Genomic DNA, 10,487 nt, shown 5'->3' with positions numbered 1-10,487 from the left:
CTCCCTGCTGTGGGGTTCTTTAGATTGTCCAGACTGCCCCTCCTTTCTTAATAATAAGCATTTACCCCAGGCTCGGAGTTCCTCCTACCCCCCGCGGCCCAAATACTCTCATGGATTTCCCTTAGGAGAATGTAAACTCCTAGAAGAGAGAGACCGTTCAGTGTTTGTGGTAGATCCCAGCGCAGTGAGGAGGTATTTATGTGCAGGGAATTGAAGTGCTCCCATCTCCAAACTTCTGCCGGTGTCCGTGCTGGGCCAAGAGCATCTCAGGAAGGTAATGACTGAACTGCTCTTTAAAACAGAGCTTAAAACAGGAAATGTTAAGTCCAACAATCGTTAGGGAGAGTCCAAGCTGTCCCGTCTCATTGGTCTCAGCCTGCTGCACTCCAGGCTTCGTCTGCCGTGTCGCTCATCATCCCGAAGCCTCACTCCTATTCCGAAGTGTACGCATTGGAAGATCCCTTGTCTCTGCTGCCTCTCCGGGCCCCAATGGCTCATTTCTCTCCAGGTTGCACTCCGTACTTCCTTCACAAAGCCCTGAGGCCCCCCAGTTTCCTTTTCTTTACAACATAACTCCCCCAAAGAGGCTCTCTCTACTCGTACTTCCAGGTTTGGCACAATGCCTGGCACGAATTAAGTGCTTAAATAAGGGTTTGTTGACCAACTTGACTGCCAAACACAGGGGATATATACAAAGGAGCTGAAAATCTCATGGGGGAGACAACGGGCAAACTTGTAAAAGCATGATCTAGGCATTCTAGGGAGAAGGCATAGCATGAAAAAAACTGGCGTTGGGAGAGAGATGTAAAGAAATATGTACTACAAGATACAAAATCAATAAACATTTTAAGCACCTACTAAGTGCCAGACTGCAAAATACTGGGATGCAAAGAAAGGTAAAAGACAGTCCCTATTCTCAAGGAACTTAGTCTAATGAAGGAGACAATATGCAAACAAATACATGTATTGTACTATGTACAAACATATTTTATACGGGATAAATGAGATAATCAATCAACACGATTAAAAGCTTTTCTGTATACGTTTTAACTGGGGCTTGAAAGAGGAAAACAGAGACAAAGGAAATTATTTTGAGTATGGGGACACCTGGGGAAAATGGACTTAGGTGATGGAGTGTCTTGTTCAAAGAAGAGCAAGGAAGACCTGAGAAGACTGGAAGGGGAAGGGGTGATGTATGAAGGTCTCTGAAGGCCAGAGGACTAAATATTTGCTCCTGGAGGGGATGAGGAATCAATACAGTTTGTTGAATGGGGGAAAGGTGATGACATGGTCAGACTTTCACTTTACTAACAGCTGACCCGATGAAGCAATGAGCAATGCTAGGAGACCAACCAATAGGCTGTTGCAATAGTCTAGATGCAAGGTGAGGAGGGCTTGCACTAGGGTAGTGGCAGTGGCAGTGAGAAGGGGGCCATATGGGAGAAATGTTAAAAAAAGGTAAAAAAGGTAAAAAAAGGCTTTGGCAACAGATTACATATTGGGGAGAGGGAGGAAAAGAAAATGAGTCAAGGAAATACCTACGTTGTGAGGGTGAGGGGCTGGAAGGATGGTGTTATGGAAGTGGATTTTCTTATTCAAAAATTTTATTTTCCCAATTACATGCAATAATTCTCAAATACTTTTTCTGAGATTAAAAGATCCAAATTGTCTCCCTTTTTCCCTTCCCTCCTCTCAGAGATGGTAAGCAATTTGATCTGGATTATACAGGTATTTTCAAACAAAACATACTTCTATATTGGTCATTTTTATAAGGTCTATATTGAAATATAAAAGCAAAACCCCAAAATAAAAACACAAGCTAATGTAGAACATAATATGCTTTGATTTGCATCTGACTTCAACAGTTGGAGGTGGATAGCATTCTTTGTCAAATGTGATAGGGAAGTTTGGAAAGGGGAGGATTTGGGTAGAAAAATAATGAATTGCTTTAGACACGTAGTTTAAACTGTCTATGGATCATCCATTGAAATGTATAAGCAATTGGAGATTCAAGTCCAGAAGTTAGAAAAAAAGGTTAAGGATGGATAAGTAGATCTGAGCATCATCAACATAAGGAAAATAATTGAAACCATGGGAGCTGATAAAATCTCTAAGTAAAATAATATAGGGTCAGGACAGAGCCCTGGAGGAAACCTGCCTTTAGTGGGAGTCACCAAGGATAAAGACGAAACAAAGACTGAGAAGGCACAGTCTGTTAAGAGAACCAGGAAAGACTGGTGTCAAAGAAACCTAGAGAAGGCATCAAGGAGAAGGTACCTGACAGTGTCAGGTGCTGCAAAGAGGTCAAGAAGGATGAGGATTGGGGAAAAAAGGACATTAGATTTGGAAATCAAAATATCATTGGCAACTATAGAAGAGAAATTTTGGTTAAATGATTAAGTGAAACTATAGAAAGCTATTAGGGAAATTTATTTTACCCTATAGGACAGTAGGAGGGGAAGAGGATAAGAGGAAAGGGACTGATAGAAGAGGGCAAATTGGGGGAAGGTGGTCATCAGAAACTAAATAGGGGAGATAAGGTGAGTAGTACCCCATAATCATAATGGTACAAAACTTTTTACAAGTCTCTCTAATAAAGGCCTCATTTCTCAAATACAAAGAGAAATGAGTTGTGAAGGATTTAAATTAATGTCCAATACTCCAAGTACTAATTTTTATAAAGTTTATTAATAATCACTTGAAGTAGAAGGAATTAAAATCCTAATTGTCTAACAAAATTAAGACCATGCAAGTAAAATTCTCCTGGCTCTCACCTCACACCCACTCCACCAAGAGATCACAGAGCGAGGCGTGGCTATACGAAACTTATATCCTCCCTGTCAGCACTTAATGTGAGAAGGAAAGTGGGGAGCTGGGAATTATAGTTCTAGGGTTCAAATTGTAATTACACAATCTCCCCTGTGATTCTCACGGGAAACAAGCATAAGAGTTTACATTCAAAATAAATGTGTTCAACCCCACACAGTTCAATTTCACTACATCCCAAAGTTCATTCTGGATCTTTTGGTGCAGTGTGAGGTTTCTGTGGACATCTTCATGGTGCCTTCTCCAAACAGTTCGCTTTCTGGATTCAGGAAGTTAGCAAGTTTCTTATCCTAAAATTACTCTCAAATAAGAAAAAAAATTTATAAACCTAGGATTTTATGACAATTATACAATCCTCCCTAAGGATGGTGTTGACAAACACACGAATCACCCTGAGATACATGGCTGAGTTATGAGGTATGTGAATCAATTGTAAAAAGGAAGTAAATAAAAAAACATTTTAAAAAAAGACAGAAAAAAATTCAAAATTAAATAGTATATAAAAATTCTGATTAAAAAAGAATAAGTCCATAACAGGTCCTAGAATCAGGGCCCAATAAAGTAATTTATGCCCCACAAGCCTATAGGACCATTGCAGCAACATGCACTTAACCCAAACAACTGCCAGGACTACAGAAAATTGCTACATTAAGAAGGAGAAAGAAAAAGGACTAGATTTTGAAGCAGGTAGGAAATGTCATTTGATTGTGTAATTACAATTTGAACCCTAGAACTGCAATTCCCAGCACCCCACTTTCCTTTTCACATTAAGTGCTGATGTAGGGAGAATATAAGTTTCATGTAGCCATGCCTCTTGCCCTCTCTTCTTGAGATAGGATTTGGTGGAGGTGGTATGAGGTGAGAGCAAGGAGTTTTGCTCATGGTCTTAATTTTGTTAGATAATTGGTTTTTACTTCTATTTCCTTTTAATTCCTTCTACGTTAAGTAAAAACATAAGAATTAATAAACTTTATAATTAATTCTTGAAGTGTTGGATATTCATTTAAATCTACATTTGATTAAGAATACAAGCTATTCCCCAATTGATATATGATTAAAAATATGAACAGGCAGTTCTCAAAGTAATTAAAGTATTCTGTAATCATGCAAAAAATGCTTTATATCACTATTAATTAGGAAAATGCAAATTAAAACAATTCTGAGATAAAACCCCACACTTACCAGATTTGCTATTCTGACATACAAGGAAAATGACAAAACTTGAAAGGGATGTGGGAAAATCGAGACCAATGCACTGTTGGGGAAGTTGTAAACGGATTCATTCATTCGGAGAGCAATTTGGAACTATGATCAAAGGGTTGAAAAACAGTACACATACCCTTTGACCCAGAAATATTATTAGATTTGTATTTCAAAAAGATAAACAAAAACAAAAAAGGAGAACCTCTATGTACAAAAAAAAAAACTTAAAGCAGCTTTTTTTTGTGGGGGCAAAGAATTGGAAAGTGAGGGGATATTCATCAATTGGGGAATGGCTGAGTAAGTTATAGTATATGATTATAATGGAATACTATTGTGCTGTAAGAAATGAAAAGCACTTACTGGAAAGACTTAAATGAATTACTTTGATTCTGGAGGCAACAGGAAGCCACTGGAGTTATTCAGTAGGGGATGACATAGTCAGACCTGTGCTTTAGAAAAATCACTTTGGCAATGGATTGAAGTGGGGAAAGACCTGAGGTTGTCAAGCCTACCAGCAGGCTATTGGAATAATCCAAGCCTAGAGTGTTAAGCCAGTACTGGTGTCTATGGTTTAGCCATAAAGGGTAGAAGAAATATAGAATAATAGCTTTCAGGGATAGAAGGATCAAGTGAGGATTTTTTGAGGATGGAAGAGAGGGCCATATTAGTAAGCAATAGAAGAGTCAGTAAACAGATTTAAGATAAATGAGAATGATGTCTGCTAGCAGTGACAGGATGGGATGGAATTGTTTATGCAGGTAGAGGGGTTTGCCTTGGTAAGGAAACTTAAACTTAATGTGTGAGAGAAATGGAAGAGATAGAGGCAGATGGCATCTGAATAATATAAGATGAAAGAGGGGAAGAGGGAGCTCATGGGGAATGGATTCTATTCTGCAAAATAGGAGACAAGGTTGTCAGCAAGGGAGTGTGGGAAAGAGAGAGGAAATGCAAAGGTTTAGAAAAGCCACTATGGAGAATGGGATAGTAAATGGTAAAGGATGGTATAGAAAGACTGCCAGTGGGGGTACAGTTAAGTAATGTACTATAAATCTTTGGTGAACCCAGTAAGAATGGTTGATTTTTTTTTACCCTAGTTCATTAGCATGCATGTGAGAGCAAAAGCAGCAGATGGTGGGAGTCATTCAAGACAGATTTGGAAGGGTGAATTCAGTGAGAGAAGGGGGGCAGGACTGAAGAGCACAATGGAGAGCAGAACTGATTCACCGAGTGAGGAAAAGAGAAGAGTGCCTAATCCAGAGATGACCTGGGAGAGAACTGAGGGTAGGTTAAGGGAAGAGAGGTCAGGCGCATTTGAGGGTGATGGCAAGACCAAAGATCTGATCATCTTCATGTGTATGGCTGAGGGAGAGTGGAGATCATCTTGGAAAGTGAGCAGGTTTAAGAACTGAATGGTTGGAATATTTGATGGAGAATTATTATGTCTGTTGAAGTCTGCTAATCTGAGAGCAGGGGAGGAAGAGAGAAAAATTGTAAGTCAGGGACCAAACTCATTGAGGAAGGAAGGAGACCTGAAGATCATTCTGGTTTGGTGGTAAAGATGAATTGCATGAACCTCAAAGGAAGAGTGATGGAGGTATAAGGAAAACCTAGAAGCAGCAATTGGGAAAAGACTATGAAACCAGTGAGCCAAGAATAATGAATGAAGGGGCAGCCAGTACTGAAAGGGAGACAGAGAAGCTAGGTTATTAGGAGAACTACATTTTAGTGATTATCAGGAGATGGAAACAGTAGAAGAGGAAAAGACTTAGGACCTAAAAGGAGACTGGAGATCAGGCAGGAAATAGGAGTAACATGAAATGGGAGGCACATGTCCTATGGGAAACCCTGTTTCACAACTCCTATGTCCTCTAAAAGTAGACAAAACAGAGCAGCAGAAGATGGAAGAACTGAATAGCAAGAGATGGAAGTTCAGGTCCCTATTGACTTTCCTTCTCTTCCCTCCAGGGACAGGCCCAACAGAGAGTGTAAGGTGCTTGCACCAAGAAGCCTTCCCTCCAGTAGCATTCACAGCAGATGTGAGGCAGTGATCAGAGGGTCTAGCTCCCCTCTTCTTACCTGAGGCTGGAGATCAGGAGGCCCCCAGCAGGAAGGAGAGGACTCACAAGGAGGAAGTAGTATTGGAGCAAATGGATGTTGAGACTTGACTGGTCCTCTCAAGAGACACACACAGCAGAAGGTGGAAGGCTCCAAAGGTTAGAGGAAGTTTTGCTCATTTCTCTTGCCAAACTCTTGCTGCAGAAAGTCCTAGTTCCCTGGACTATTTGAATTAGCCTAATTGGTCTCCTGGCTTGCAATCTCTCCAATCCACCTTTCATACAACTTCAAACAATCTTTCCAACACTCGATGGTTCCTTTACTGCTCAAAAGCCTTCAGGGGGTAAATTGTTTCTAGAAGGTCCCCCAAGGAGAGATAGGTATGAGGTGTTTAGGGAAGACCAGTACCTCTGGTGGGAGGGCTCTGGCTGAGCCTTTTTCAGAGCTCTTTGGTGTCCATCTGTCACCCAGTTCTCACTGGTGGTTCCAAAAAACTGGAGAATGCAGTGGCCACCTCCCAGGAAACCATTTCAGCAGGTGGGCTAATTTCAGGAAGGGAGGATTTATCCTAGGCATGTGAAGACTTCCCCCAGTGAAAGGGGCAGATTAAATCAGAGGAAGAGAGCACTGTGGAAGAAGCCATAGTCATCTACTGCATCTTGAGCCATCCCCAGTCATCTTATTTTTCGTCTTGCCACTGAGCCTTGATGATTCTGGAAGAGAAAGTGAGGCCAACAACTTTGTGCAATTCTGCCTCACTTAAATCCAATTTATGCTTCAGTCATGAGGTGCTAACATTGATGTTATTTTGGACCTCTTCCAGTATAAAAGACCACAACTCAATCAATCCTTGTTTCAAGGGCAAAATACAAAGTTTATTTAAGACCCTCTGCAATCTGGATCCATCTAATCTTTTCTGCCTTATTTCACATTATTTCCTTTTCAGGAATTTTATGTTCCAGCTAAACTACAATAGCTACACCCCAAATAAGATATAGCTCCTCCAATCAATAAAAGTCTTTCACCTATTTTAGAAGGCTTTCTTTCCTCATCCTGGACTTTCAGAATCATTATCTTTGTTAAAGCTTAATCCAGTGCCTTATCTCCTCTGTAAGGTTTTCCCCAATCTCCTAGAACAGAGGCTAGCACCCAGTGTATATAGATGAATACCAGAGTAACATCATCTATGCTGTATTGTCTTTTAACTTTTTTGATAAATCTTTTCTAAATACATTTTCATCTGGTTGTAGCTTATTTGACAATTTCACTGCCTTCTGACAACAGCCTAGAGTTTGATCTCTATGTCCTACAGCATTTTTTTTTCTGAGGCTCTTTTCTATCCCTTCGTTCTCTATATCCTATTTTACTTACCTGGGTCAGAGTTTGAGTCCAGAAACACTTATTAAAAGCCTATTATGTGCCAGGCCTGGTACAAAGTACTGAAGAATACAAAGAAAGGCATGAAGCAGTCCCTGCCCACAAGGAGTTCACAATCTAACATGGAAAGCTGCTCCACATAAAAAGAAGTTGAGGCAGGGGATATGGGGAGGTTACCCAGAAATAGGTATGAAATCATGCAATTGGGATGGGAAATGATCTGAGGATATGTTTTGAGTTGATTTCACATTGTAGAATGGGAAGTTTCTGGGGATCATAAAGTCCACGAAAGTAGTCAGGTAGGAAATGATTCTTAAATGGGGGAGAATCTAGGAAAACTTCTTCAATGTCTATCCTCCACCCTCTTCTAATCATTGGGAGGGAGAGCCCCCTGGAGCAGAAGGAGCTGAAGAGATGTATTTCATTTGCAGAACGAAGAGTTTCTGGAAATAATGAAGTATGGGGGAAATAGCCAGATGAAAAATGAACATAAATAAGTTTTCCAAATTCCCAAAATGTACCATAATAGAAGTCAGAAGGCCTGGATTCTAGTTTTAGCTCAATTACTTAATACTTACAATCATTCTCCTGCTTGAATTTGCCCAACTCCCAAATGGAGATGATGCCTATCTCACACCTGGGTCTATCTATCCTCCTCCCCTAGAATGCAATCTCCCACAATTCATTGCATATGGCAGGCACTTAAATGCTTGTTCAGCTAAACAAAGTCTAGGAAACTGGTTTTGCCGATCTGACTGAAGCAGAGTTTACACAGAAAGACTGAGAATTAAGGTTAAAAAAGCATATTGAGGGGGCATCTGGGTAGCTCAGTGGATTGAGAGCCAGGCCTAGAGACAGGAGGTCCCAGGTTCAAATCTGGTCTCAGACACTTCCCAGCTGTGTAACCCCGGGCAAGCCACTTAACCCCAATTGCCTAGCCCTTACCACTCTTCTGCCTTGGAACCAATACACGTATTGATTCCAAGATGAAAGGTAAGGGTTTAAAAAAAATTAAAAAGCATATTGGGGCTATATTTTAGAGGGTCTTAAATACCATTATGCTAAGGGAAGACTTTTGAATAAGGGAATAATAGGATTAAAGCATTTTCGTTAATCTCTCTATATTGTGTTGGTGGATTGAAGTGGGTAAGATTAAAAACTAGTAAAAACAAGTCAAGAAATCAAGTCAAAACAACTCTTAGAGTACTGCAATACAAAAAGAGACTGAAGAAGAGAAAATTAGGAGGAATAAATCAATAGGATTTGGTAATCAGATTTAGTAAACGAAAGTATTCAAGAGTTGATGTCAATATTTGAAGCTTGAGGGTCTAGGAGAAAGATAACACCATTTATCAAGGAGCTGAAGGGGAAAACAATCAAACAAGCATTTATTAAATACTGACCTTGGGGTAAATGTTGGAGATAATTATTTGGGGAGAATTCAGTCTAAAGCAAGCTGAGCATGAGTGATGGTAAATCACTCAAATAAAAATGTCCATCATTTATAGTTTCTTCCTTAATAGTATCTTTTAAACCAACCTAAGAAAATACTAACAAATTGTATTAACATGACATTTGATATAACAAATTTTTTTCTAGAAATAGCAAATTTGAATGAATAATTTAATTTCTTTCAATTAAATTCAAATGGAATTTTATTCAAAAGAACTCTCCAGAGTTATAAGTCAGGGACTAATTAGAGCGAAGTGACATAAGTACTTGGCATATTGTCTCTCAGATGATGCCAAATTAGGATATTTTTGCTTAGTTGGTTAAACTAAGCTAGTAACTAACTGTAGCTAGTAAGTCAAAATTCCTTTGAAATGGTTTATTTTTGATTTGTTATGCTAAATTGTAGTCCTACTAAGCCTAGACTTCTGGAAATACCTGGAAAATATACGCCTAGTTAAATAGGGCATCTGGCAAGAGAAAATGGATTCATCAATGCAAGCATTATTATTGGTATGGAGATATCAACTCAAAACATATATTTTTATTTGTGATATGGCTAGTAAAAGTATTCTTTTATGCAAATTATTAGTGTATTGAATAGTGTGTGTATATATATATATATAAATAGGGTGTACATACCCTAATATTAGTGTATGTATATATGTATATGTATAAAGAACAACTACTATAAACCCTATTTGTATATATGTGTGTGTATACACACATCTATCTATAGATATATATGTAGATGTAGATTTATATATGAGGACTTTATATACAAAAATATCATAGCAGCTATCTTGTAGTGGCAAAGACTTAAAAACTAAGGAAGGGTGCCCAAACTCTGGAATAACTGTATAAATTATAGCATATAGGAATTGTGTTGTAAGAAATGGCAAAGGCACAGTTTCAAAGAAACTCAGGAAAACTTGTATGAATTGATGAAGAGGGGAGTTATCAAAACTAGATCAGTTTAAAAAGATACTTTCAGCTTTTAAGTGTATCTTTCAAATATTCCAAACCTACTAATAATCTATTCTTGCTTAATTATTAAAAGCAAACTAGATTATCTCCTTATCCTGGTTTGGAAATACCCTTCCCGCCTAAGCCTCAGAAATTAGCCTAAGAGGGGGTAGCTGGGTAGCCCAGTGGATTGAGAACCAGGTCTAGAGATGGGAGGTCCTAGGTTCAAATCTGGCCTCAGACACTTCCCAGCTGTGTGACCCTGGGCAAGTCACTTGACCCCATTGCCTAGCCCTTACCTCTCTTCTGCCTTGGAGTCAATACACATTATTGATTCCAAGATGGAAGGTAGGAGTTAAAAAAAAAAGAAATTAGTCTAAGAACACATGTAACAATGAATTATAATAGCAGTCTGATAGTCTTTAGGGCACTGGACCGAAAGTCAGAAGAACTGGGTCCAAATTCCACCTTACATGCTTATTAGCTCTCTAACTGTACAAACCATTTAAGTATCCTGGTCTATTTTCCTTTTCTGCAAAATGTGGGGGTTTAGATTTGATGGCCTTTAAAGTCATTTAAATCTATTATTTTAGGATATACAGAATAAACTT

Source organism: Monodelphis domestica, chromosome 4 (genome assembly GCF_027887165.1).
Source record: "Monodelphis domestica isolate mMonDom1 chromosome 4, mMonDom1.pri, whole genome shotgun sequence".
Taxonomy (NCBI): domain Eukaryota; kingdom Metazoa; phylum Chordata; class Mammalia; order Didelphimorphia; family Didelphidae; genus Monodelphis; species Monodelphis domestica.
The sequence above is the reverse complement of the archived record's forward strand: the minus strand, read 5'-3'. Positions refer to the sequence as shown.